The 4780-nt window shown below is 45.8% G+C and overlaps 1 pseudogene; it reads right to left on the reverse strand.

Annotated features, from left to right (window-relative positions):
- Window positions 1-3417: 3417 nt before the first annotated feature.
- Window positions 3418-4780, reverse strand: part of LOC121035957 (phosphoribosyl pyrophosphate synthase-associated protein 1-like) — a 15850-nt pseudogene continuing 14487 nt past the window's right edge.

Here is a 4780-nt window from a genome sequence, read left to right on the forward strand (position 1 = left end):
GTTTGCAAGATAGTGTAGCAGCAGCGTTTCAGGGATTATGGGAAATCACAACACACATCTGGCACCAGGCTTCACCCTTAACGACCGTGTTCCAGCACCAGCAAATGTGGCCATTCTCTGGGGTCTGCTGGGCCCAGGTTGCCTCGCAGCCTCTACCAAATGTCCTTCCAGCAGTGGAACCGCTTCTCCCCGCGTGGCCTGTGAACCTGCCAGACCCCACTCTGTTCCTAGGGATTCACTGTTCCCACCAGAGCACCTCCAGGTATGGAGCTGCGGAGTTGCAGACTCTGTGCTCCCCTTGTTTACGGTCTTAATGGAATTTAAACCCTCTGCTTTCTCCTTTGTTAGTTTAGTCCCTGCGGCTGTTTCCACTTTTCCACTTTCTGTCCAGCTGCTTTTGGGGAGGGGTGCTTTTCCTGTATCCCCCCTCCCCCTCCCCCTGTCTCTGTCCTCTCTTTGCCCACAAAAGCAGCTCCCTGCCCACCAGGACTTCTCATTCCCCAAGTTCAACTCTCCGCGCCGCATACCTGCTGAATTCTGTGGTTCAGGTTGTGCAGATTGTTGTGTTAATCCTCCAATCAGTTTTCTAGGTGTGCAGGATGGTTTAGTGTTGGTCTGGCTGTATTTCATGGGTGTGAGACACACACAAAACTTCCATGCTTTTCTGCTATCATCTCTATTTTTAGTTTTTAAAGGAACCTCATACTGTTCTCTATATTGGCTGCATCAACTTACATTCGTAGCAACAGTGCATAAGAATTCCCATTTCTCTACATCCTGCCCAGCATTGTTTTAATCTCTTGTCTTTTTGATGATCATCATTCAAACAGGTTGAGGTAGTATCTCACGACTTTGATTTGCATCTCCCAGGTGATGAGTGATGTTGAGTACCTTTTAATATACCTGTTGGCCATTGGTATATTTTCTTTGGAAAAATGCCTATTCAAATCCTTTGCCCATTTTTTAAATGGATTATTTGTTTTTTTGTGTGTATTTTTGCTATTGTGTTGTATAATTTCTTAATATATTTTTGATATTTACCTCTAACCATATATCTATCTATCTATCTATCTATCTATCTATGGTTTGGAAATATTTCTCAGTCTGCAGGTTGTCTTTTCATCTTGTTGATGGTTTCCTTTGCTGTACAAAAGATTTTTAATTTGATGTAGTCCCACTTGTTTGTTTTTTGTTTGGTTGTTTGTGCTTTAGATATCATGTCAAAAAAGTCACTGCCAAGAGTAGGGTTTTTTATTAAGTTTATTTATTTATTTTGAGAGAGAGACTGTGTGTGTGAGCTGGGGAGGAGTAGATAGGCAGAGAGAGAGGGAGAAAGAGTATTCCAAGCAGGCTCCATGCTGTTAGCATAGAGCCCAACATGAGGCTCGAACTCACTAATGATATCGATTTCTGAGCCAAAACCAAGGGTTGGATGCTTAACCGACTGAACCACCTGGGCGCCCTATGGTTTCTGGTGTTACATGTAAATATCTTTAATCCATTATGAGTTAATTTTTGTGAGTGGTGTAAGGTAGAAGTCTAGTTTCATTTTTTTCCATGGGACTATGCAATTTTCCCACCACAATTAAAAAAAAAATGTTTGTTATTTTGAGAGACAGGGGCAGAGAGAGAGGGAGACAATGAACCCCAAGCACTCTCCACACTGTCAGCCTGAAGTCCCACATGGGTCTCAATCCCACAAACTTCCAGATCACAAGCTGAGCCAAAATCAAGGGTCGGACACTCATTCCTTTGAGCCACCCAGATGCCCCCCAGCCCCATTTTTTGAAGATAATGTCTTTTCTCCATTGAGTATTCTTGGCTCCTTCGTCAAACATGCTTGGGTGTGAGGGCTGTTCTTGAGGCCACCACGGTGGCTATCCCTGTGGCACCCTGGAATTGGTTTCAGGCCTCTGTATTCAGAGGGACTCAGGGAAAAGGGGTGCTGCTTATACTTATTGGGAACACTGTGGACTTGGAGGAAGACGTTCTCCCTGCAGTTGGTATGAACCAGTATCAGGGCTGTGTCTGAGAGGCTGGACTCCATGGCTGAAGAGGGAATCAACTGTGCCCATGCTAGGCTGGAGAAGAGTTTCTGGAAGACTGGGGATCTGTATTACCCATAACACTGGCGAGGCAGCTGAACTGGGAGATGATGGTCTAAGGGCCCTTAGCCCTGTCCTTAGGACCCACCTCACTGTTTGTTCTAGAGCAGTATTGCCAAGGTTAGAAAAACCACCATTTCTGTATATTTCTGGTGAATATGTAACATACTATTACCTCTTTGCAGAGGAATTAGTTCCTGTATGTTTTTTTTAATTTTATTTTTTAATTAAAAAAAATGTTTATCAATTTTGAGAGAGTGAGAGAGCATGAACATGTGTTTTATAATTTTTTAATTTTTAAAAAATGTTTTACCAATTTTGAGAGAGTGAAAGAGCATGCACGTGCACACATGCAGGGGAGGAACAGAGAGAGAGAGTCCCAAGCAGGCTCCACGCTGTCATTGAAGAGCCTGACACAGGGCTCGATCTCACGAACCATGAGAACGTGATCTGAGCTGAAATGAAGAGCCTGATGCTTAACCGACTGAGCCACCCAGACACCCGATGACTAGGTAATTTTAAATGCTGGATAGAAAGGTCAAGTGCAGCCCTAAGTAATGCAGTTGAGAAAAGTGTCACCTGTCACACAAGAAAAAGTATATGGTTAGTTCTATATTTTAAAACTTTAGGTTTTTAAGTCCAATATTCCAACACTGATTTGACTTTGATGCTCAGGAAGGGGATGGAACGTACAGATGGAGCCTCACGTCTAGGGTTTGGGACCATCCGTGGACCTGGAACACCTTTTGTTTTGTAGGCATTGTTTTCTGCACAGTCTGGACAGAAGTCAGTCACCATGAAGGCGGGGGAGTGGGAAGCTCTGCAGTGTAGTGAACAGACTAGGAAGACCACAGATTCCTTTCTTTTCCATTGAAGAACAACACAGGTATTGAGAGAGAAAGGATGCTACTGTCTAATCGGACCTCCTTGCTAGGGGTCGTGCCACACATGCTTCGTTGTTCACTGGCTGTGGACATAGCAGCTTCTCACAGACTACTAGGGTTTTCCACAAAAGACTCGTGTGAGGTTAACCGGGGAGAGGACAGCTAGACTGGCAACAGTGCCAGGGCACTCAGCTTCCCTAATCAAGATCCACATCGACACACGCATGTCTCTGCGGTGGAAACGACTGCCAATTACGGAGTTAAGACCTTATCTGCCTTTTGCCCCTTTTCCATATTAATAAGATTTGGAGATTCTTTTCAGGAAAGTGTCTGTAACTTTTGTTTAAGGGACAGAATGACACTGGCAGACATTTCAGGCCATTTATCCATGAACTCTGTCTTCCCCTTGACCATCTTAATGCCTCCTACCTACCAAACCTGGCAAGAGAGACCATCTGACTCCAGGCTGTTTGTAGTCCTGCCCTGAAAGGAAACACTTTGTATGTAAGTTGATGGCACCGCTTTCCACACGTTTTCCTCGGGAGCTCCACAGTCCAGGCAACTGTGGCACCTAGTCCTCCGCAGTAATGTTTCGGGAAAAGGTAGGCCATGGACTCCCCATTGTGGATTCTCCGAATTGCTTCAGAAAGAATCAGACTGATATCCGCAGTCTCTATCTTGGGACACTGCGGCTTCTGCATGCCGTGAGGGACAGTATTCGTCACTACCACCTCATCAATGGAGGACTCCTCACTCAGGCAGGGTCCTCTGCAGACAGGATGCCTTCAGTGGCCATGACATAGATCTTGTAAACCCTCTCTCTTTCAGTGTCTCCGCAGAAGCAACACATCTTCCTGCATCATCCATAATGTCATCCACCATGTAGTGTGCCCACCATTATCTCTGACTACAGTTATTGGCGGCTTGTCTTTGGCCATCATCAGCGGCAACTCCAGACCTGGGTGGACAGTAGCATTTTTGACTACTGGGGGAGAATGACGACCTTCATCCATGTCCCGCTCTGTACCCTGGGCTGCTGCGTGGATTACAGCTAACCCCAGATGGAGTCTCTCAGCATATGACTGGGCAGCATCAGGAGACTTTGCTACAATGACTGCACTCCTGTAATTCAGAATTTCTTCCTGGTTATACTGCAACACAAAGGGTGAGGCTCTAAGGTTGTACATGGGAAAGCTGCAAACGCCTTGTATTTACTTTTGATGAAGATCTTTGGTGATCAAGTGAGTTAAACCTGCTTTTGCCAGAATGTTCGCCAAGAATTTACACACAATGGAATGAATCCCTCTTCCTCACCTTGCTCTGCTTGCTCTAGGGGAAATAAGGGATGACTCTAGTAATGTTCCTGGCACGGGCTGTCTTCAGTGCCTAAGCCATGCTCAGTAACTCCATCACAGCTGTATTCACATCTCTGGTTCTTGTCTGTATAATGAAAATATCTTGGCCATGAATAGATTCTTTTATTTCAAGTCTTGCTTCTCCATTGGTCTCTTGATAGACCACAGATTTCCCCAGTTCAGCACCAAGATGCCCAAGGCCACCTAGGACTGGGGCAGAACTTACACTCACTGCGACCCGGCCTTGTAGCCACCTCAGAGCCAGTAGGACCTGTCTATGGAAATGAAGGACATGCATCTATTCCTGGAAGGGAAATTGTTTTTTTTTTTTTTTTGGGGGGGGGGGTGGAAAGTAAATAAACAAAAACACACCAGGGGCATAGAGGGTCGGGGTTGGGGGGGCGGGGTGGGGGGGGGGGGGGGGGTGGCGGTGGGG

This window comes from Herpailurus yagouaroundi, unplaced genomic scaffold (genome assembly GCF_014898765.1).
Source record: "Herpailurus yagouaroundi ecotype Mexico unplaced genomic scaffold, PumYag 162, whole genome shotgun sequence".
Lineage (NCBI taxonomy): Eukaryota > Metazoa > Chordata > Mammalia > Carnivora > Felidae > Herpailurus > Herpailurus yagouaroundi.